The following is a 25,073-nucleotide window of genomic DNA, read 5'->3' as shown; positions in this document are numbered from 1 at the left end:
TCACTCTTAAGCAAACCCCTTGTAGTACACACTGACCTCAAACGTTAGCTGCCCAAACCTACAAGGGTCTATTGGGTTCCCCTGCTCTCTTGTTGTTAATAAGGAATAAGGTCATGTTTAAAGGGGGAGCGCTGCCTAATGCCTTTGGTTAGCATAGTAAAGTGCAGAGTGTTTTAAATTCAGGATAACTAAAGGTAAAAAATTGGGGATGACCATGCAGAATAGGTAGATTTCCTACAGGGAAAATGTGGTTTCCTTACGGAGGAGGCACCGGAGTAAAGCGGTTTCTTTGCATGGAGGCACTGAGTAGTAGGAGATATTGTGAGGTTGGGGCTGCTGAGTAATGGGGATTGTAATCTCTTGACTACAATGGTTCGTATTGGTATCATTTAGAAAAACTATTTTTTTTAGTGACAGACTAACAGGAAAGGTTTATTATATAGTTTTTTTTTTTTTTTAAACAGATTTTATTGATTGCATAGTGAACATATATCAAGCAACGCTCTGACAACCAGAGACAATAACCAGAGACAATCACCAGAGGCAAGTTATCAATCGCAAATCACATGCAATTACTGTCGTAGGGAAACAGACAAATAGAGAAAAACAGTGAAATGATAAGACAACCCCCCCAACCACCCACCACCCCCCGCGCGCGCGCCGCTGCCTACTCCGCCTGTATGTTGCTCGTCAAATATTGCACCTGCCAAATGTGCCACAGTGTCCGTGTGCAGTCCTGGTTGTCGGGCTGTCAGGGGGACTGGAGAGCATTGTCCTCAAGTGGTGGTTCCCAAACCAGGCCCGATAGTCAGCCCACCTCTTCCATATCTTATAGTGCTTTCGAGGACAGCCCCTGGCTACAAATATTGGTTGTTCCATGCCCATACAATAGTCCATTCCATTCTTCCAGGCAATGAACGATGGGGCCCGGGGTGCCATCCAGGAACGTGCAATGTCTCTCTTGGCCAGGTGTAGCCCTAGCAGTAGTAGGTGGCGCTTATACCGATTGCCCCCTACGCCAGCCAGTATGTGCAGGAGGGCCAGCTTAGGATCTTTCTGAAGCACCCAGGCCCGGGCCTCATTCAAGCATCTGAACACCCCATCCCAGAACTTCTCTATGACCCTGCGGTCCCACACTGTATGCATCAGCGTGCCCTCCTCCGACCCACACCTAAGGCAGTCCGGGGACGCTATCAAGCCCGCCCTCCACAAGCGCTGCCTAGTATAGTACGTACGATGGATGTACCTAAATTGAATGAGTCGCAAACGCGTGGAAATGGCTGCTCCCCTGGGTCACTCTAGCGCCTCCACCCAGTCCTCCTCATCAAACTCCCCAACATCCTTCTCCCACATGGTCTTAAGATGTAATAGGTCTGTGGAGCAATGCCGCACTAAGGTTTGGTAGATACGGTATATCCTCTTATCAGGCAAGTCCCCCATGAAGACCTTAGCCTCGATGGGACTGAAATCCGGCAAGTCCTCCACCCCCTCAAGATACAGAGTAAGGGCATGTCGGAATTGGAGATATTTATAGAATTGGGTACGTGGCATTTCGAATTCCACCCGTAGGGTGTCAAAGGATTTGAGTACACGCCCGGACATAACATCCCTTAGGGTAGAGATGCCAATCGCATCCCAGCCCCGGAAGCCCGCCAGGGCAGCAAGCTGAGGCAATCTACCATTCCGCCACAATGGGGTCTCCAGAGTTAAGACATTCCTCCATCCCATCCTCCGCAGGGCCTGACGCCATACTTGGAAGACCACTTGTGTATTGGACGGCAGGGACCTCCGGAGGGATGCAGAGTATAGCAAAGTGTGTAAGGAAGCAGTGCCCATCAAGGCCCGTTCCACTGCATATGCGGGATCTCTCCTGTCTGCATACCACCATTCGTTCAAGACTAGGATATGGGACGCCTGGTAGTATGATAATACATCAGACGTGGCCAGTCCCCCAGTGTATGGGGATCGAAAGCAAGTTCGCAAGGCAACCCGCACGGCGCCCCCCTCCCAGAGGAAGCCACTCAACGCTGTGTTAAGGCGCCGAAACCAGCTCTGTGGGACCAGCACCGGATGGTTTTGCAGTTGGTATATTAGACGCGGGAGCGCCACCATCTTAAAGATGGCGGATCTGCCTTGAATAGAGAGCGGCATTCTGCCCACACCTTAAGGTCCTCTCGAGTGCGCTCCCACACCGGGGCTATATTGCGTTCCCGGGCCACGATCGCGTCCTCCGTGAGAAACACCCCCAGGTATTTCACACCCTCCGCTGCAACCTGGATTCCCCTCGCCCACTCTCCAACCGGATGCGGACCCCCCAGGATCCAGAGGGTAGACTTCCCAGGGTTCATGTAGAGGCCAGACGTTTCGCCGAAAATTTGTAGGATGCGCAGAATGCGAGGCCCTGAACGCTCCAGATCAGTAAGGAAAAACAGCACATCATCCGCGTAGAGGGCTATCCTATCAGCCACATTGGTCGACCACTGAAATCCCTTTAACTGAGTGTCGATCCACACCCACGCCGCGAGGGGTTCCATCGCGAGTGCAAATAAATATGGGGAGAGGGTGCAGCCCTGTCTCGTCCCCCGCTGGATGCAAAAGGAGCGGGATATCCCTCCGCCCACTCGCACCGCCGCTGTGAGGTCTGTGTATAAGAGCTTTACATAAGCCACAAAGCGGGGGCCAAGATTCAGACGCCCCAATAGGGCAAATAAATATGTCCAGCTCAGGGAGTCAAACGCCCTATCCATGTCTGCCAGTAGCAACGCGGCCCGTTCTCCCAATCCCCGCCAGGCCCAAATCGCTACCTGAGCTTGTCTGATATTATGACGAGTGGCACGTTGTGGCATAAATCCGGCTTGGTCTGGGTGGACCAGGTCTGTGATATGGGGTTTAAGTCGATTCGCCAGGGCCTTGGCCAGTATCTTGGCCTCTATCTTAAGCAACTAGCAGCCTGTCCCGACCTTGTCCGGGAGCAATCCGGCTTCCCCGATCCCCGCCCGCCCCAACATTGTCCAGCAGCCCGGGCCCCCGCCCGCCCCGTCCCCCGCCCGCCCCGACCCCCGCCTGCCCTGACATTGTCCGTGGGTCCCCCGGAGCCTTACCTCAGCCGCCGCTCCTCCCCCGCGCTCCTCAGTTCACCGCTCCTCGCCGCTCCTCCCGCCTGTCCGCCGCTCGTCACCGCTCCTCCCCTGCGCCATGTCCGTGGCTCCTCCCCGCGCTCCTGACGTCAGCACGCAGGTCGCGGCCGGCGCTACTTCGAAGGGACTACTTTTTTTGTTTAAGTTACATTTTTTAAATAACGCATATTTTTATAGTTTATATAGCCTATGTCCATCTGCACACCCGGACGATTACAATGATGTATCGATTGTGTGGATTGGCGCTGTGGTTCTTGAGTTTACCCACCTCAAAGGTTTAAAGTTCTTGCTTTATAATAGTAGTATAGATGAGATTGGACGGTAGGACTCATGTCTCTCCGGAGGCCGCCCCGGCTTCAGGAACACGACTACCTCCGCATGTCTCCAATCTGGGGGCAGTATGCCACCTACGCGCGCCTCTTCAATGACCGGCCGGAAGTGGGGAGTCGACTGCGTCGCATATTGTCGAAAAAATTCACTCGGGAACCCATTTGGGCCCGGCGCCTTACCCGGGTTCAGTTCACCCAAAGCCATGGCCAGCTCGTCATCCGTCAGAGGGCGGTCCAACGCATCTCGAACCTCGTCTGTGACGGCCCTCGGAGGGAGGTCATCTATAAACCGCTGCATCATCTCCGCCTCCACGCACTCCCGGGGCGCATACAAGGTCTCATAGTACGAAGCAAAACTACCAGCTATCACATCAGGCTCCAAGAGCGGCTCCCCATCCGGGGTCACTATGCGGGGCAATGGCTGGGCATGTATAATGCCCTGACAGAGGCGATGAAGCATCTTACAGGACTTGTCGCCCCACTGATATATGCGGCTACGGGTAGCCAGCCAGGCCTGTCGGGCTTCATCCAGCAGCACTGATGCATATTGCTGTTGCGCCAATACCAGCTGACGCCTCACCTGTCTACCTCCATCTCTACGCTCCAGCTCCTCCAATTCCGCTTCGCGCCGCAAAAGGTCCCTGCGCTTTTCCCTACGCGCCGCCGCGCACCACGAGATGTCTATCCCCCGCAGCGTCGGCTTCATTGCTTCCCACAACATCGCTGGGGACTCCACTGTGCCCGCGTTTGTGGACAGGAAGTGCGCCAGTTCCCGGGTCATGTGAGTGCGGTATGGAACCTGCATCAAGTGCCATGGCGACATGCGCCACCTGAACGGCTGCCTAATGCGACCAGTATCGACAACAACGTATACCGGCGAATGATCGGACAGTGCCCGTGGCAATATCTCAGCGGACAGGACCCTATTGGCCATCACTCTAGGGACAAAGACGTAGTCTAATCGCGAGAACGAGTCCCGCGCTGAGGAAAAATATGTGAAGTCTCTACGCGCCCCATGTTTGTATTTCCACGTATCAACCCAATCCAGCCCCATAGCCATGGCTTTCAACCTGGAGGCCTGCCCTTCCCCGTCCACCACCTCGCTAGCGCCAGCAGTGCTTCGCCATCTGTCACATGAGACCTCCATGACATCATTCCAGTCCCCACCCACAATTGACAGGGCGGTGGGCATGTCCACCCATAGCGACATCAGCCTCTCTACCAGGGCCCACTGCAAGGGGGGCGTTGCATACACACTAACTATAACCACTACCTCACCCCCAATCTCTCCCTGTACAAACACATATCGACCCTGTGCATCCACCCATGTGCGTCTGAGTAAAGGGGACCCGTCTATGTATAAGAACGGCCACTCCTCGTGACGCCCTCGTGAACCCAGAGTGGTAGGCCTGAGTGAAGCCATTCCGCTGAAGGCAGAGCGCTTTGGTGCCCATCAGGTGAGTTTCTTGCAACAGCAGTATGTCAGTTACCCTTCTTTTGGCCCAGGCAAACACAGCTCCCCTCTTTACCTTATCAAGCATTCCCCGCACATTCCAACTCATGAGACGTGTCCCACAGGGGCCTAGCCGCGCCCCCCCCCCCCACTATCGGATGACATCTGTACAGAAGCATGTAATTTCACACAACCCACTGTAGGCAACAGTGGCAGTTCCCACCACATAACGGAAGCAGCAGGCCGCTCGCAATTCCCCCCTTACTGAATCAAACCCCAACAACACCCCCCACTCCCCTCCCCCTCCCTACCCCGCACCTCCTAAACACGGAAGTACCTGTCGTGGTCTGAGTGTGGTCTCGGCCCCAACTGGGAGCCAGGGACCACCCCCTCCAATGGATCCCCATACAGCAGCCCATGTGAAACTAGGCTGTCGTTCCCTCCCTACCCCTGAGCAAGCGTGGCTACTAGCCATAGCCACAGCGCTCTGGTCATAGTTATTGAATGTGTAGCAAGCAAATGTCAGTTCCCCCTGTATTCCAGGCACATCCTCCTGGACCCCCTGCGAGTCCTTATCTTGGCGACTCTTTGATCCCAAGTGCGAGCTGCAGCTCGAGTGCGATCTGCCACAGCGCTGTCGCTGTCTCTCGGGACCCCCACCAGATGGGCCCCCGGTTGAGGAGTCAGATTCCCCACCTTTCGCTGCGTTGACACGAACCTTTACGGTCTCGTCTGTCCAACGGACGACGTCCTCCGGAGTGTCAAAGAAGAAGGTGCGGGACTGAGAAACGACCCGCAGCCTCGCCGGATAGAGCAATGCATGCGGTAGTTTTAGGTCCCGGAGGCGAGCCTTAGCTGCGGTGAACGATTGTCGCTGCTGCTAGACCAGCTTCGTGTAGTCCGGGAAAATAAGAATAGTAGAGTTCTCGTACATAAGCTGGCCCTTCAGTCTCGCCTGTTTCAGGATAGCGTCTCTGTCAGCGTAGTTTAAACACCTTGGCGATCATGGGACGAGGGCGCTCTCCCACTGGAGGTTTGTGCGTCAGCGCTCGGTGGGCCCTTTCCACTACGAAACAGCGAGAGAGTGTCGGCTGGCATCCAGCCCTCCAGCCAGTGTGTCAGGAAACGCTCCGCATTGCCCTTCTCGCAATCTTCTGGAAATCCCAGGAAACTGAGGATACTGCGCCTCGCACGCCCCTCCGCATCCTCAGCTCTTAAGACCAGGCCCTTCTGAATTCTCTCCAGGGCCACGACCCTCTTTTTCAAAGTAGTCATGTCGTCCTCCACCATGGATATGCGCTCCTCTGCGCCTGTTATGCGTTCCACGGCGTTTCTCAAATCCTGTCGAAGGAGCATCACATCAGAGCCCACAGCCCCGATCTTAGCATCCAGAGCATCCCTGGACTGCGTGATCGCCGCCAATAACGCAGCATTGTCCGGCACCTGTGCTTGCGCACCCTTCAAGCCAGCAGATTCAGTAAATTTGTCTATTGGACCCTGTTTGCCTTGACTTCCACCTCCGCCCCGCTTCATGGCGTCCTCGAGGAGTGGGGTCGCCTCCGGCACCTGTCCGATGGATCTCACCGCCGGCAACCGCCCTGCAAAAATCACTGACCGCTGTTTGCCTGCCCCAGGAGATGGCTATATGGTGGGTTAACACTGTTTCACAGTCTACAATCGGCAGCGTTGCTCCCCAACCGGCTCCTGAAGATGCCGGGCCGGCACCGTCAACTCCACCGACTCTCACGCAGGGGGAGAGGTCTCCACACGGTCCGATCCCCAGTGTATGCACGCCGGGGCCTGACCTGACCCCCGATGAGCCGCGGGGCCCGCAGCCACCCAGCACCTCTCGCTACTGGACCAACCCGGACACACGGCGGCCGCAGATCCGGGGCCTCCGGGACAGCGAGGGGTGCCCCCAGAGAGATGCGAGCCCGGGGCCCGACCCGACCCCCGAAGTTCGACACGGCACCGCGGCCACCCTGCCCGTCCCACTGCAGGGCGCCGCACTGACCTGGAAACAGGGAAGCCGCTTGTTGGGTGTGGGGCAGCCGCTTGTCCGGCTGACTCGGCTCTCCTCAGGATGGCGCCGGCTACTCCCCCAACCAAGATGGCGGTCACTCTCCTCGGCTGTCCCCGACTCTGGCGCCCTCCGGGCTCACCTCGCCGCCGCGTCCCCAGCGGCACCACCAGGCGGGGATATCCGCTCCCGGGGCCAGGATCCCTCGATGAGCGGCAGGGCAGACGCCTCCTCAGCACTTGGCGCAGCCAATCAGAGCGCGATCAAAATCGAGGCCCTGGTTGAGTAGGCCGCTCCGGATCGCCCCTCTCGCGGCCTCCTCCTGGTGCATCTTTCGTTCACAAGAGCGAAGTCGGGTGACTCAAAGCGCCGTCGTCCGATGCCTCTGGTACCGGGCACCACACAGGATCGCAGGGAACTACGAGAGATGACCAGGGCTAGGATAGTAGGTAAGGATGTCTAACGGCCGGTTGGAGCTCCACCTCTACACGACCGCCATGTTCGCTGGCCAAGCCACGCCCCCCTTTATTATATAGTTTTGTTAACTTTGTAAGTTGTTTGTTTCTGTGACAAAACCCTATACTAGCTTGTGGATCGTGGTTTTATTTTGTAAATGAGCCAGTGGGAGTCATTGTTGCCAAACGATTATCCAGCGTAGTTCTCATGGGATGTAAGGGTTGCTCTTGTAGCCTGATACGGGTAGTGAGTATTGGGCCAGCAACATAGCACTTCACCTTAAAAGCATATGGAAAGATTTGATGGGTAACATGTTGAATCTAAGGGTGGTAACGCCTGGTATAGGTCTGCAGAGGCTCAAGCCTTGGAAGGGTTAAAACTGAGTCGGGTTAGAATGTACTGTAGGCAGAGGTTGGCTGAATGAAGGAAAGGGGGTGGGGAGGAGTGGGATTATAGCTAGTATGGTGAGGGGGTTAATAGTATCTTTGCAAGGAACCATGACATAAACTGGGTAGGCATAGAATGTACGTTGGGGTAAGGGCTGTAATAACATTTGACCAATGTGAGTTTAGTTCTAACATGACTTGATGCCCGAGGAGAGTAACCTTGAGTGCGGCAATAGGCATAAATTTGTGTAGTTTGAGAAGGTAATGATGCGCAAGGGTATTATGGGGAGGGATATGATGGACAAGCACCGCATCGCCCCCGCCCCCCCCCCCCCCTTCCCCCCTCTAACGGGGCTTAGGTGTCTTTTGAGGGGTCCTAGAGGTATAAACGCAGGGAAGGGGCCCGTAGTCATATTAGCAGGCCTCAAAAGCCCCAAAATTTTCCTAGACCTGTAGATCGATTAACTTCAATAATCTACTCGACCTAACTGTAATGTACTTGACCCGTAAACTGGTCTCAAATTATCTTCATTGGCAAATTATTTACAAAGTTGCCTTTTTCTTCATTCTTACATGAGTTCACCTTCAGATATAGGAGTTTATCATTTCTGTTCTGATTTTGTTTTTTACCCTATTAAAATATTGTTTTCATCAGACGAGTAGAAAAAATGGGCTTTCACAGCTACTGAAATATATTTTGAAATGTTTGTATAGTTGACTTCCATTTAAATGTGTTAGGAAAAACCTCATACCCCTCAACATTTAACACTTCGTACAGCAGGTTAGGCAGTTCACTTAACAAAATCCTGGAAATCTGCTGTCTGAGAGAAGGAAAAGTAATTGTAAACTGACTTCTGACCTCTGTCTCTGAACATTGAGCAAATGTGACCAATAAAAACAAGATTTAAAGACCTCATTATCGCTCAATCACTTTCTAACTGAACAGAACATCTGTTCTTTGTCAACTCGCCAGAACGGGTAAGTAGGTCATAAATATAGCCATATCGAGTTTGTGAGTAGATCTTTCGAGGCCTGATTAGGTAAGTATTGATTGATAGCAGGTGGGGTTAGAGGGTACCAAGTGATTGGTAACTGTGGCAACTTGAAGCATGAGTGAGTCCTGAATGGAAATGTAGGTACAAGGGTGTTGGTGGAGCTCTGTCATGGCCTTGTCTGACAGGGTATTACGGCCTGGTGTCTGAAGGGGTAATGTAGGGTAGGTGAGAGTTTGAGTATGTACAGAAAGGGTGCCTTAGAGCAGGTGGTAATGTAGGGCAAGACCTCCAAAGACGATGCAACAAGAGAATCGGAGTGCTGTCAGAAAATATGGGGACGATAGTGAGGGATAAATAAGAGGAGCGGTTGAGAGATTTCTAAAGAGATGGGGCTTGATGGGAAACTTGGGGAGGGTACTGTGGGATTAAGTTAATGTTCTCAGTTGGCTGAGGCAATAAGCATGCGAAAGGTGCTAGTTGGACCATATGGATGGTCATGGATGAACATTTATGGGGCAGTGTGAGGCACAAACGGGGGAGTGACCTGAAGGGCTAGCAAGGGACTAGTACTTGGTTTTGGTCTCCGTGCATAATATCTCATGCTTTGCGGTCTGTTTTTTTTCTCAAAAGGTTTCATAGAGTGGATGGATACTGGAGTTCCAAAAGGACGTGTCTTAGGGAGAGTTGGTGGATGGCAGCCACACTGACAAACTGAATGGTCTTCTTTGAACACATGGAAGAGTCGAGATGCACACGTGCTGAGCTTCGGCAGAAATGACTCTGGGAAGGGGGGGGAGAGGCGCTTAGCCCTAGTCCCCTCCTCCCCCTCCCCGTCCAAGAAGACTTCAGGTGTAACTAGTGAAGCAATGAAGCTTCCGGCCTCACCTGCATACAGAACATTGAAGTATCCTTCTTATTACCTACCAGTGGCAAGAAAACAAGACAGGTGAGGTTTCTATGCTTTCTGAAATCCTATGTGCAACCGTACAAGCTGTGTGTTTCTCCGCTATACTTCATTACTTTGTGGTTTAATAAATAGAATAAGTTGCACACCCCTCTTGGTTTGCACTTGTATACCAATCCGTATCATATTGCATGCTACAAATTGTTTTTTGGGCATGCAAGCGTAACTACTGTGTCTTTAATTTCCACCCCTACCTGAAATCAAACGCTCAGTCCAGGGATTCTTGTTCTTCTGAACTTCTTGCTGGGAAGCTTAAAACAAGCGAGAAGGCCACTTAAGTAAACAAAATACTTGCTCTGATATTGGAGTGTCCACAGTAGATCTCAAAAACAATAATTTCAACATCAAGTTTTCTTTTGGTCAACCTTATCACACAATCCTTTAATACTCTTATCTTTTTCCCGTTAATATAGCTTCCTGTTCGTTTTCTAAATTTCAGGAGCTGTACACCAGGTTTCCTTTCTTTTTTTTTTTTTACAACCAGGTCTGCCAAGACTTGAAGGATTTCTTTTTTTGTTGGTGTACTGCCCACCCTTTGGAGGCCTACTATATGAATAGTATTTTATCCTGGAATCTCTTTACCGGATTTGAAATTTCTACAATATTGTGTGCTTTTTCAATGCATATGCTTATTGATATACTACTTTACAAGACTTCTTTAAATATAAAGTTTTCATAGATTAGGGGGCGAATAATTTCCCTGGTAGGATGCTACAAGAACTGCATTTTTCTTGGCAGAAAGTCAGTGATGACTAACCAGGGTGCCAGGATACCACACTGTACTGTTGTGTGATCAAGTAACACCATTGGCTTATTGTAGTGTAATTAAGAGAGAATGAGGCAGTTACGTTCTTTGTTTTTCGCTATTGTTTTGTCTCATAAGGTAGCTAAGCACTTTTTTATGAATGACTTTGGAGGTCTGGGGTTAGAGTGGTCTACCAAGGTATAACAATGGGAGACTTTCAGAAAATATATTGAATACGTCCCAATGGTCTCCTGCTCCCAGGAAAAACGAGCATTTGCAATGCAATAGGTCCCGCATTAGGAAAGTTTGAGCTATTGGTCTTGTAAATGACAATTTTTTTATTTATGTGTTGGTTTTGAAAATAGCTAAATTAATAGCTTTGTCATTTACAATGCCAATAGTTATAACTTTCGCAAATGTGACACCTATAGCATTTGTAATGCACCATGTTTTGTATTTACGTGACTTAGATGTATTGATATTACAAATAACTATGGCTTTTAATTTTTTAAAATAATTAATACTTAAATAAAAGTGATTGTAATTTATAATGGCAATAGCTTAAACTTTTGTAAATAACTTTTGTGAATATTATGTTCAGTGTATTTTATTGTGCCGAAAATCCAAGAACAGAAGTGAAATATTAACATCTTTTTGTGTCATTTGTAATAAAGCTTGAAACATTGAGAGAACATATTTGAACCAGTTGTTGTTGAATGGTTGCACAGATTGATTTGATGGCGCGGAGTGATGTTGCGGTGGCGACGAGTGTTGCTGTGGCGTTCAGTGATGCTGTGGTAGTGCATAGTGATGCTGTGGTGCCCCTGAGTGGTGCTGTGGAGGCCCCCCGAGTGGTGCTGTGGAGGCCCCCCGAGTGGTGCTGTGGAGGCCCCCCGAGTGGTGCTGTGGAGGCCCCCCGAGTGGTGCTGTGGAGGCCCCCCGAGTGGTGCTGTGGAGACCCCCGAGTGGTGCTGTGGAGGCCCCCGAGTGGTGCTGTGCTGTGGAGGCCCGAGTGTTGCTGTGCTGTGGAGGCCCGAGTGGTGCTGTGGAGGCCCCTAGTGGTGCTTTGGTAGTGCTGAGTGATAATGTGGTGTCGTAATTTCAAGTGTGACAAAGTTGAATAAACACCAAATTCGCCGCGAGAGGTGGAGTTGCTCCTGAATCAATAGAATTTGAAGAAAGCAATAGTATTACTCTGCCTGTTTCCGGAGGAGGAGGAGGCGAGGAGGAGCGAGGCGTGCAGGCTAGTGAAACGAGCAGCTGCGGCGGCAGTAGTGCAGGTGAACGCGAATGTGAACGCCGGCGGGACCAATACCAACGTTGGTGCCGTCCTCCGCCCCACCGCCAGGGCTTGCAGCGCCTAGCCTAGTGCCTAGCTCCGCCATCGCTCCGGGAGCCTGCATATTTGCGAGCGAGCCTGCAGGCAAAACTCTCCGCTGCTCCCAGATATTGCATTTCATTGCAGCAGCGGCAAAACTCTGAAGGACTCAAAGGACTGGTAAGCCCGCCCCTGATTCGCCCCCGATCAGCCGGATCCGAGTGTACGGTTCTACGGGGGGCCAAACAGGACTACGGGCTACGGACCACGGCCTACGGGACTACGGGACCTACGGGAGCAAGGGGGCAAGTCTCATGGTAAGAAGTGCGCGGCGTGAGGCGCAACCGTGGGGGCCACCTGGCAGTCAGCCAGTCAGCCGCACATTCCCAATACAGGCTTGTAACTGCTTCCCAACACTGCTTCACAACACTGCTTCTCAACACTGCAACTTCACCTTGCACGCCCTGACGACTGGAGCCGGGGTGGATGTGCGCAAGCAACTACATGCGAGCGCAGCTGCCAAATAAGAGCCGGGGGCAGTCAGCCTGGCAGCGCTGACTAGGCTCAACTCTGCCTAAGGCCCGCCCCCGTGCGCCCCGCTCGCTATCTACTCTGTTCTCTCCACCTGCCGCTTGCTATCTCGCTATCTGTTGCTTACTAGTAGGCCCCTCACCAAAGGGCCCCCTACAGAAACCTTCGCAAATTCCCGCAAAAAGCCTTCTCTGAAGCACCTAAAGCATTAAAAAGCATTAAAAACGCCTCTAAGCCTTTTGAGCCTCTTTAAGCAGAGAGCATAAGTGCAACAGTTCTCAGAGATTTCCATCAACCCTCGATAACTGCGGGTGACTATTACATCCAATCAGCATTCAACATTATTATTATCATTATCATTTTTTTAAAAATCTCACAACTGCCCCCATAACTCGAGCGCTATTGGCTGCCCAGACACTTCGCCGTCTTGCTACTCTACCACAATGCGCACTAGGAGCAGCTCTCAACCTTCAAATACTCACCGCCCTCATAAGTCCGCCAAAAGACGAAACTGCTTTACACACAAGAATCTGGCAGGGTCCCTCAAACTCCCCCTTGCAAACTGTACCCGAAGCAAGCGGACGCGAGCCCTCTAAAGCCCTTGCAGGGGCATTCCAAGGACGATAAAATGGTCATCAACGATCCACAACCCGCTTGCCCACAACACCCATCAAAAACAAAAAGCAGTAGCACCGCTGACATTAGAGAGCATTTTCTGCGGATCAGAAAATTAAATCAAACTGCCCCACTTCAACACGGCATGTATGGGAAATCCCCTCAACAACCGTTAGCACCATCAGTCCCACCAGCTCCCCCCATTTTGATGTCGCTTTATCCTTTTATTTTATTTTTTATTTTCAAAGTTTTATATAGCGCGAACAAGATCTTCACAGATATCAGAGCGCTTTACATAGAGGGGTACATGAGGGAACATAGTCAAACAATAAATCAATAGATCATACAGTACAGATAGGTGGCTGCAAAGCCCATCACGTGAGTAATAAGACAACTCATACAAATAAGTAAATGGGTCAAGCATGTAGTACAAATCGGTGCAGGGTGTTAACGGAGTTCAAGATAATAGATCAAGTGTATTTAGCCATGAGGATAGCTTTTACTTCTTTTTTAAAGAGTGTAGTGGAAGAGATAAGCCTGGTTTCGGGAGGGAGTGAGTTCCAAATCCTAGGCGCCAATCCTGAGAAGGAGCGCTTGTATGTTTTTTCCTTCCTGAATCTTCGAGGTTTCAGCAGAAGATTGTTTGTGCCTCTCGTGTTTCTAATTCCCCCAGAGATTGTCAGTTTCTGAGCGAGGTAGCCGGGTGAGTTTAGGTGTACCGCCTTGTGTGTCATGCAGGCGATTTTCAGATGTATTCTGGCTTCAAAAGGCAGCCAATTCAGGGATTTCAAGTCAGGGGTAATATGGGAGTGCTTTTTTGACCCAGTGATGAGTCTCGCTGCAGCATTCAGAGAAGCTCTTAGTGGTGCGGTAGTAGTTAGGGGGAGTCCGCAGAGGGCGGTGCTGCCGTATTCAATACGTGGGATGACTAGTGCTTGTACTGCTGTCTGAAAGTCTTTGGCTGGGAGGTAGGGTTTAAGTTTCCTCAGAGTATTGATCTGGAAGTTCGCTCCCTTTGTTGCCTTGCTGATATGTTGCTGCATGTTGAGGTTGGTGTCAAGTGTTATGCCTAAGGATTTTGCTGAATCCACTATGGTCGGTTGGACATTGAGTGCTGTTAGGTGCTTAAGCCATGTTTGTGTGGTAGATATTTTCGTGGGAGGTGAGATCAGAAGGAACTCAGTCTTCATAACGTTGAGTTTGAGGTGGTTATCAGCCAGCCAAGATTGGGTGCTTCTGATCGTTGAGTTCAGACGCAAGATGTCTTTGGGGGATTGTAGCTTGAGATATAGCTGAGTGTCATCGGCGTACATGTGAAAGTTTACGTTGGATGCATGTAGCAAGGAGGTGAGAGGTTCCATGACTAGGTTGAACAGAGTTGGGGATAGAGAGGATCCTTGGGGGACGCCTAGCGTTACAGGTATTGGCGAGGACATCAGGTTGTTGCTCTTGAATTTCTGCGACCTGTTGTGAAGAAAGGAAGTGAACCACTTGAGAACAGTTCCAGATAAACCCATTCTTGTGTTTAGTAGTTCTAGTAGATTCTCATGTTTAACGGTGTCGAATGCTGAAGAGAGATCAAGAAGGATGAGGAGGCAGGTGTCGTTTTGGTCTAGCATTTGAAGTGCGTCGTCAATTATGTGAGTCATAGCAGTTTCTGTGCTGTGTCCTGCTCGGAAGCCTGACTGGTGGCTGTTGAGGAGATCAAATTGCTCAATGTGTTTAGTCTATTGTAGTTGTGCGCATTTTTCCAACAGTTTGGCGAGAGTAGGAATATTGGTGATGGGACGGTAATTGTTGAGATCAGAGGGGTCGGCTGTAGGTTTCTTTAGTAGAGGTGTGACCTGACCAACTTTGAGGGAGTCAGGTATGCTTCCTTGTTGGAGAGAGCTGTTGATAATTTTAGTCCAGAGAGGGAGAAGCAAAGGGGTAAAGTCTTTTACTGCGGAGGCAGGGAGGGGGTCCGTGAGGTGATTGGATGGTTTCAGGGTGCTGAGCAGTTTGCCAATTTCTTCTTCCGAGTATGTGTCGAAGGTAGACCATGTAGCATTGTTTTTTGGTTCAGTGGGTGCTAGGCATTGGGGTTTGGAGTAGAGGCTTGCGTCAATGAGGAGATCGCTTTTTATTTTGTCAGTTTTTTGGATAAAGAAAGCAGCGAAGTATTCACAGGAGGGTGCCTCATGCCTAGTGTTGACCGGTTGGGGTTGTTCCTTGGATTGTGTTTTGATTAGCTCAAACAGTTTTCTCAGGCGGTTTTTTGCTTGGTCGAGTTGGAGGCTGAAGAAGTCTGATTTTGAGCGTTTTATTTTCCTGAAGTAGGCGTTTCTCTTTTTCTTCAGCTCTTTTAGGTGTATTGCAGAGGGAGCTGATCTCCAGGTACGCTCTGCCATTCGCATGTCTCGTCTATCCTCATTGAGACTCCCGTCGTACCATGGTTTGGAGATTTTAGTAGAGACTCTTTTCAGCTCCATAGGTGCAGCCTCATTAATTATAGAGGACATAGCGTTGAGATAGTGGTCGGTCAGAGTTTGGACGTCTGTAGCGCCTGTCGGTGGCAGTAGGAGGTTGCAACTGTTAGGGGGCAAAGAGCCTGGGTTGAGCTTTTTCGAGTCTCTTTTCCAGACTTTGGGCTTGGAGAGTTGAGCCGGGTTAACTTTGACTTTTTCATTGATAAAAAAATGTGACAATATGATGATCTGACCAGTCACAGGGTTGGATGGACTCGAGTTGGATAGAATCCTCTTTGGAGATGATCAGGTCGAGGGTAGAACCTTTCTCGTGGGTCGGGCTGTTGCATATTTGGGTGAGGTTAAGTGCATCGAGGAAATTTTTAAGACTATTTACCACTGCGTCGTTGCGATCGTTCCAGTGGAGGTTGAAGTCACCAAGGTATATTTGGGTGAGTTGCCGTCCGGAATTAGTTGAGATCAACTCCATTATTTCTTGGGAAACGGTGAAGTTGTCCCTGGGTGGGTGGTAAATGCTGTGAAGCGAGCATATCGGTTTGCCCTCACTAATAATGTCAAGGCATATGTATTCCCAGGATGTTGGGGATGGTAGGGAGGTGGAATTGACTTTCTGAACAGAGAGGTTGTTCCTGTAGATGCATGCGATTCCACCACCTATTTTGCCTGTTCTGTCGAGCCTGATAATGTGGTAGTCGGGAGGAACCAAGATGTCCATTATAGGTGTCGAAGATTCAGTTAGCCAGGTTTCAGTCAAGATGATTAGGTCAAGGTCCCGCGATAAGAGGAGGTCAGCAATGGCGGCGGAATGTTTCTTGGCTGATCTGCAGTTGAGAAGAGTGCATTTGAGACGGGGTGTGTTGAGGGTGGTAGATGGTTCTAGAGAGAGAGGGACTTTTCTAAGGTTATTGGGGATGGAGAATCTGCTGTTTAGTGTGGGCGGTCTAAGGGGATTTGAGTGTATCGTGGGAATGTTGAGGTGTGGGGTGGTTGTGTTATTTTGGAGGGCTGGGTCATAGGAGCGGAGAAGGGTGAGTGTGTCGAGGTCAGAAGAAGAGTTGTGGGTGCGACGCGGGCGATTGTTGCGATTACGACCTGGGATTGAGGTCAGATTGGGGGATAGCTGAGTGAGAGAGTTAGTCGGATGGGTGGGGGGCAAGTTGGGCGGGGAGGTGTAGTTGCGTGAGACGTTGCAGGGGTGATGCGGGGGCCGAGGGCAGTTGCTGCGCCTATGAGCAGGGATTGACGCCCGGTGTGGGGCGTGTTGAGTGCGGGAGTCAGCCGGCGGAGTAGGGGACAAGTTGGGAGGGAAGGTTGAGGAGGGTGAGAGGTGTATAGGGTGTGTAGAGAGTAGTTCTTTGATGGTGTGTATGTCTTCTTTGATCTCAGTGAGGGTGGCCATGATGTATTCCATCGTGGGGGAGGTGGAGGGGGTGGAGGTGGCAGTCAGGAGTGATTGGCTGACAAGGGAATTCGTGTGCAGGTGGGAGAGAGGGCTGGTGTACGAGCAGGTCTGCGTTGTGTTGGTGTGCGGGATGGAGTTAGGCAGGCGAAGTTTTGGGCGGGAGGGGTGTGGATGAGGTAGGGAGGACGTTGGTGATCTGACTGAGGGCATTGGTGGTAGGCGGGGGGGGTCAGGGTGTAGTCTGTGAGACTGATAGCCGTGGTGGGGGTGAAGGGAGGATAGTGGGGGCTGAGAGTAGGAGGGGAAGCGGCATTGGAGATGATCCTGTTGAGGGGAGGGGGAGTTAAATTAAGAGAGGAGGTATGTTCTGCGTAGATGGTTAGAGGGTAATGGGGACTGAGAATGGGGGGGGATAAAGGGGGGGATTTGTCGGGGTGCGTGTTATTCTGGTGCTGGACTAATTTTGGTGTGTTAAAGGTGGGAGCTGTGCTGTCAGCGGTGAGCGGTGTGTTAATGCTCGCTGTAGGTGTGATAGGAGTGTTGAAGGTATGTGTGGAGGTCCGCGAGTTGGTAGAAGGGGCGGTGGTGTGAGTGGTGTATGAGGGGGAGCGATCTGTGTCTGTGCTTGAGAGCTGAATTGGGATAGTGGGGTTGTGGGTGGGGGATGGGAGGTCAGGGGTGGTAGGTGTGCCCCCGATTGAGGAGTGTGTGGCTGTGAGGTCATGGTTGGTGGGACTGGAGGAGATATGAGTGTTGGTCCGTGACTTGGAGAGGTGTTCTTTGAAAGTGGGGAACAAGTTGTCTAGCAGTTCCAGGTTCCTGTCTGTAGCTTGTGCTAGGACAATCCCGTTATTGTAAATAGTGATGGTGGCTCTGCCTGGAAAGACTAGGGATGGTGTGATGGAGAGAGTTAGGCTATGAGGGGATTTTCTGGTGGAGGAGACGGTGAGTAGGATGAGGAACGCTTTTCTCCATTGAGCTCTGCGTGTGGTGTGGAAGATGATATCAGTGTTCAGGGATCCATTGACCGGTGAGAAGTGGGTGTCAACAAAGGGAGTTTCAGGGTGTGACCTCAGGAAGTTGTGTTTAAAGCGTTTGGCGGCCTTTTTGGTGAGTGATGGTGGGTAGTTGATTTTGTATGTGTGTTTGCCGATAGGATCCATGTTGCGGTGATGGATTAGGTGGGTATGGGGGGAATGCGCTAATGCACTATAGTGGTACACATGTGCAGAAAAACAAATGCATACAGTAGGTTACACAGTAGTAAGTTATAAATTACAAAAGTGACATTAGTGATCAACCAGCCTCACCACGATATAAGGGTGTGCAATAGAGCAAATACATACGGTAAATTACAAGGCACACAGTATAGGTGTAGGTATAATACGGACAGTATATAAGGGCAGGATATAAATGCAAACAGCAGTTTACACGAGTCAAAAATCACAAATCAAAGTGACATTAATTAGCAACCAGGAAATATGAGGTAGCAATCTGTGCAATACCAATGTTCAAAATACAGGTAGGAGTCAAAGTGACATTAATTAGCAACCAAGAAATATGAGGTAGCAATCTGTGCAATACCAATGTTCAAAATACAGGTAGGAGTGACACTAGAGAGCAATCAAAATATATGAGGTAGCAATCTGTGTGTTACAAATGTTCAAACTAGAGGTAGACGTGGCCCTAGAGCAGCCAGATATATATGAGGTAGCAATCGGTGCATTACAGGAGAGAAGAGTGAGAATGGATGCGGGTTGCAGAACTGTGTAGAATATTGCGGAATACAGAAGAAGTATGCGAAATATGAGATGGCAATCGGTGCATAACAGGAGAGGAAAGCGGGGATGGGTGCAGGATGCGGAAATGTACAGAATAGGGACGACTAAAGGAGCAGGACACAGATGAAGACAGAGTACATGAATCAAGAATCAAAAATCAGAAGTGGCATTAGTTAGAAACCAAGGTATCTGAGGTAGTAGTCCGTGCATTACCAGTGTTCAAAATACAATATAATAAAATACAATATAATACTGCAATAATAGGCAGACGTTCTTTCATATGAGGTAGCAATCTGTGCATTACAAATGTTCAGACTACAGGTAGAAGTATAATACTGCAATAAGCGGCAGACATTATTTCACAAGAAGGTGTAGATACATAACTGAGCAACGTACTCAGTAGCTGGGATAGGTGTAAAATGAAAGATTCTTAGTGCATGTTCAGGTAATGATGAAAATGAAAATGAAAAAATTACTAGTCCAGGATGGCCCCCAAGAGAGAGCCTAGTCACAAAAAATGGCCGCCAAATAGGTGAGATAGAGACAGTAGTCCTCTGTTTGTTGCTGTTGCTTGGATAGCAGGGAGGAGTAGCTTCCCTTCCCACTCATGCAAGGGGGTACAGGGATAATAGTCCTCTGTCTGCTGCTATTACTTTGAGCATAAGGGAAGGAATTTCACTTTCTATTTGAGCAAGCAGTGCTCAAAGCTAGCTGGGAGGAATTCTTATCTCTGTGTGGGGGAGTTAGTCTGAGGAGCCTCGTGGACATCAGAGGTACCGGAGGAGATTTATTGGTACAGTTTTATGGCCCCAGCCATTTTGAACAAAGGAGGCAGTTTAAAAAAGTTTAAGAAGTTTAAAAAGTGAGCAGGCGGGTGGGAGAAATAAGTACCTTAAGAATCTGTGTGCCTGGTGAGTTCGCCATCAAAATTTTGCAGAGCAGTGTTTCAATCCAGGAGTTTCTCGGTCTCTTCCGATTCGCAGATGTATGTGTGTGAGCTCCCAAATGTTTAGGTCAGGGCTCCAAATCTCACAAATACCGATATTTTAGGTCAGGGCTCCAAGCCTGTATTACCCTGGGAAGCGGCCGTTGGGGGCAGGCTCCGGATTTCTGTCGCCCCTACAGCTCTTGTTGGACTCAGGGCTCACCTCAGTCGCTCCTCTGGGCACCGGCGCCACAACCTCTGGTCACCTCCAGTCTCCGGTGCAGCCGGGGGCATTCTCCACAGACTCCTCGCTGCCCCTCGATGCCTCTGGGACTCCTTTGCTGCTGAAGGCTGACCGAGCTCCTTAAACTCCCCTGGCCTGGAACCCGGCACACCAGCCCGCGTCTCTGCCGTGGAGCGGGCGGAGGGGGGGGGCCTCTCAGCCCTCCGATACCTTCTAGCGTCCTGAAATTAATAATAGAATTATAATAATAATAGTATAGAATCCTGAAATTATCATTCAACTTAAGACTACAGCCTCTGCCACTGCTCTGGGAAAATCACTAACAAGGCATCCCTCCTCCGAGGAGATAGCCTCTCCGCTACCTCCAGAGCACCAACCACCTCGGTCAAGCACCAATAATAAACAGCTCGAAAACCAATGCTCTTTGGTAGTGCCAGCCCCGCTCGCCCTGCCACTCCTTGAAAGCCAAACCCCTGTCTTTCCATCAGAGAAAGAACTCTTAACTCCTGAGCTGGAAAATAGAAACCGCAAAGATAAGGTAAACAAAATGGCAGGTGGCAATAATTCCATAATCTGGGTCTCGACAACGCATCGACCCTAAGCTCTAAAACTCTCGCCAATGAAATCTGACCCAGCGCATGAAGAGGCGATTGACTCATCGCGGAGCTCGCCCCACGATCCCCCCCACATACACAGGTTCGCCCCTCCGTCACAAACATCCACCCCTTTTCTTAGAGGGGCGCCAGACTGCGTCTGTTCCAGAATTAATGGCTCGCCCGAGGAGGGGTTCAAAGCAAGCCCACTAAAAGGGATGTCAGTAACTAGCAGCAGTCACAAAACCAGCACCAAGGATCTTAGTCTTATTTTAAGCCCAGGCAATCACTTCCCAAAAGAACATATCAATGCATCGATCAACTTATCCTTGGCTCACAATTATTCCACTGTAAAAAACTCACTTGTAAAGGATCCCGGGCAAGGAGCCACTCAACCTGATCCTGGAATGCTTAAAATTGAAGCTCTCTTGGCCGTTACCAACAGAGCCCTGAGCTCTATGACTTGTGCTGCCTACATGCACGCCGATAAACTCGACACCCAGATAGCCATCCTGATGAGTTCAGGCCTCAGCAAGGCCCAAAGGTACCGAAAGGGTTCGCCCTTCTGTGTACAAAGTCCTTAGACTTACAAATGAAGTTGGCAAGGAAACTGGAAATACAAAAACATAGTTTAATAAACCTTTAAAGGTGGTGATACAACCTCCACAACACTTATACAGTATTGTACAGAGTAGCACACTAAATACAAGCACCTGGCCCCTTTTATACATAGTGGAAGGGGTTCAGCTTACAGCTTAGACAGAGGTTACAACCACGTAAGGACATTTCCAAATATATCAGTGGGTGGAGCTAACAGTATTTCTAGAACATGGGAGGGCTATGCTAATAAGGAACAACTGTTACTTCTGCTGAGCATGCGCTACACTCTCAAGAAGGACTAATAATAACTGTTGCTAGGTAGAATCCACAGTGTAACTGGCAGAGAGGTAGGACAATCAGAACATTGAGCACATGGCAATGTAGGGCATGAAAATGGTGGACTCGAAATACAAAATGAAATCCCTATACTAGATATTTGGACTGATGCATTATGGCTTCAGCTAATGCTTAATAATACCGCTGTTTTATTTACAACAGACGACCCTTTCAGCGTTAGCTGAAGCCATTCCATTTCATAGGGTAGTCATCAAACTCATCTTGAATGTCAATGCTCATAATGTTAGAAATCTCTTTAGTTAGACTCTTTTGATAAGCAGCTTCGGAAACAGCTTTCTTATTGGGTATACAAGAGGTAATGCAAAGAGAACATATCATAGGACCACATTGAATACACATACTGCAAGTAAAAAGAATTACTACTATTATACAAAGGCCAGTGAGGATCTTCCAACCCCATGTAGTAAATAAGGTCCAAAACCAACTAGAGAAGGTCCATGTACCATTATCTACATGTATGTCAGCAGCTATTTTATGCAGTTTATTTATGGCATTATAAACAGAAGGCGAGTTGTCTGGGATGAAGACACAACAGCTACTTCCAATAAGTCTACAAGCTCCTCCTTTTTCTGCTAATATGACATCTAACACCATTCTGTTTTGCAGGGCAACAATTCTAGTAATTTGCAACTCTTCAGTTACGTTTCCTAGTGCTGCAGCAGTTTGGTTGGTCACTGCCTCTACAACTCTAGTTAATCTTCTTATCTTTCTACTGTTTAGGGCAGCTCCAACAAAAAAGAATAACCCTAGGTTAAAATCTACATATTGCTGCAAACTAGTGTCGGTCTGGTCCACATCATCGATAGATAAAGTACGTTTGAATCTATTCACAGTGGCATTATTCAACAATTTCAAGTCTTCATGATAAGTGGCAGGTGCTAAAAACACTGGTGGTAATAAAAACGATACATAGCATACTCCTGACCAGCCAGCTGGTAATCGATAATATCCTCTATTACCGCATACAAAATATGTATTATGGGATGCTAAAAATGTGCTATTATTCAGACCATCTATATTTAAGACTTTAATACAATCACTAACACCTACAGGGATGTACCCAACACTTTGTACGCATAAGTCCGCTTGTGCTTGTGCAACTGAGATCACAAATTTTTCACTTTCGACAGTGTCTCTAGTGTTCGTAAAAATGTAGGGAGTAGACTCATTGTCCGGTCGATATTCTTCCCACTCCCATATAGTTCCATTGGCTTGTGGATAGCCTTCTTTATTCTGGTGACATTCTTTGTTTAGTCTAAAAAGTAATCTTCCAACAGCAGGCTTTCTTGTGGCAAATAGAAGAGTATACCAGGCACGACAAGAACCATTATGAGAGAAAGGGAGAGGTATAAACGGTGTTTCCCCCCTTCTTCTGGTGCGCTGGCATCATACCACATATCCAGCAATTTGTTTCATTTGTAGCAGTGTGGGTATGATGTAGCATCTGAATGAAGGTGTTTTTTATATATTGAAAAAAGCTTTATTCGAATTATACACTCATAAAAGTACACATATAAAATTACACATTTAAAAAACTCTTAACATACATTAACACTTATTTCCAGATTAAAATACACAGTATAAACACATAAAATATTCACACAAAAGTTAATATAAGCTTTCTCATAAGGTACATGAGCTAAATGCAAGTTAAAAAACCGTATCTCCCACAATGTGGACCATAAGCAAAGTTTAGACAATCAAAAGTTATTACGTGCATTTAGCAGCATATTTATAGCTAAAATTCATAATTATCTCCCTCAAAATAATTAGCATTGCAATTCATACAAGCATGTAAGCAAGAAAACAAGATTCAAAGCCTAGATAGGGATAGGAACCTACGCCTTATGGACCATGCCCACCCCAGGTATTTTGCCGTTCCTATTACTATGGGCAATTCGTTCGAGGAACAAATAATTCTCAGCCCCTCGACACCACTTACGACACCAAGGTTCCTGCAAACAGGTGCCAGCCACACTTTTCTTGGTTTCAGATAGGCCTCACACAAGAATAGAAAATGTGCTATACTTTCATTGGGGGCGCCACAAATCGGGCAACACGAACTACTATTAGATCCCCAGTTAGACGTCCATGACCGCAGGGGGAGTGAACCTGCCCTTAGCTGGAAAAACAATTTCCTGTCTAGTGGAACAGTTAAAGTATCCCAATATAGTTCTAGTGCAGGTATTGTTTTAATTTCCATGAACCTACCCGCCATAGATTCTGGGGTCGCACTCCTCCAAAACTTCTGGTCAATATGATCCCAATATATAGCTTTTATAGTTGTTTTGCTAGGGAATACTTCCCCAGAGGGATTTTCCCACAGTTGGGATAGACCAAGCTCGGCAAGCACGTCCCTGAGCTTCTTTAGCCATGTAATTTTGTGGAAAACATCTGATTTTACTAGGGCAGAAAACCCCTCTGCATAGTGTCTAATTTCTGGGGTTGTCCACAACCGTCTCCAATAAAGGATAGGCCTTAAGCGGGCGCGATCACTGAGCGATCTTCTTCCTAAATCCAGGCCTAGTGGTATTAGCGGGGTACTTTGGGGAAGACTAGTTATCCCTCTCAAGAACCTGTTCTCCGATCTTTGGAGCGTATCAAACCTCTCAAAGCCCCAGACTTCAGCTCCATAAAGGGCTGCGCCTAAGGCTTTGGCGTCGTATACCATGAGAACAGGTTTAATCGGCCTGGTTTTAGATTTGGCTTGTTCCACTCGAAGCGCTCCCGAAATCTGCTGATGTTTCAAAACTGCCTTCTCAATATGTCTTGTCCACCCAAGTTTACTTGATATCTCCACCCCTAGGTAAGTAAAAACATTTACTACCTCTAGTCTAATACTGTTCAGAGATACTCTGGGTTGGACGTGACGCTTTTGCCCAAAGACCATCAGCTTAGTTTTGTTTACATTGACTTCAAGACCCCGTTCTTTACAAAACATATCGAATATATTCAAGGCTCGCTGGAGTCCTACCGGGGTTTTGGACACAATCAGGGTATCGTCGGCGAACATCAGGATCGGAACCCTGATGCCCGCCAGCGATGGTGCGTCTACCCTCGCATCCAACATCCTATCGACAATACCATTGATGAACAAGGAGAACAACAAGGGTGCCATGGCACAACCCTGGCGTACCCCCCGCGCAACGGGGAAATTGATGGAAGATTCCCCATTCCTTCCCCACTGGACTTTAGCAAAGTTACTTTCGTGGAGACGCATTATTAATGTGAGTAGTTCGAGTGGAACCCCTATGTTACTCAAGACACCCCACAGCTTGCTCCTGGGCACCAAATCGAAGGCAGCCCTCAGATCTACAAATGCTACATAAAGGCTGCCTTCACCAAGGAGTACAGTCCCCCACCGTAGCATAGTGAAACGAAAGATCTGGTCGACCGTGCTGGTTGCACGTCTAAATCCTGCCTGGTAGGGGGATAAGGCATTGTTATCATCTACCCAAGACACAAGTTTGTCGACCACCATCTTGCCCACCACTTTCTGGATAGTGGCCAGCAGACTTATGGGTCTATAATTTGCCGGTAGCGACCGATCGCCTTTCTTAAAGATCGGAATTATAATTGCCCCCTTCCAGACATCCGGGATTTTTGCCCCTTTTGCAAGGGCATTTCCGAGCACAGTCGCATATTTTGCCCACCGAACCTTATCGTGCTTAAAAATGTCTGAGGGAATTCCATCCAGCCCTGGAGCTTTCCCCCCCCGCAGTAATGAAATTACGAGTTCTGCATCTTTAGATGA

The 25,073-nt window shown here is 49.0% G+C and overlaps 1 protein-coding gene across 1 annotated transcript in view; it reads left to right on the top strand.

Annotated features, from left to right (window-relative positions):
* MGAT1 (alpha-1,3-mannosyl-glycoprotein 2-beta-N-acetylglucosaminyltransferase) overlaps positions 1-25,073 on the top strand; it is a 283,501-nt gene that overhangs the window by 19,547 nt on the left and 238,881 nt on the right. The window contains exon 2 of the mRNA XM_078645757.1: positions 9,407-9,722. The gene's annotated coding sequence lies outside the window, so the exon portion shown is untranslated. The remainder of the gene's footprint in view (positions 1-9,406; positions 9,723-25,073) is intronic.

The sequence above is a fragment of the Lissotriton helveticus genome, chromosome 5_1 (assembly GCF_964261635.1).
Source record: "Lissotriton helveticus chromosome 5_1, aLisHel1.1, whole genome shotgun sequence".
NCBI classification, from domain to species: domain Eukaryota; kingdom Metazoa; phylum Chordata; class Amphibia; order Caudata; family Salamandridae; genus Lissotriton; species Lissotriton helveticus.
Note: the sequence above shows the minus strand (reverse complement) of the source record. Positions and strands in the feature narration are given on the sequence as shown.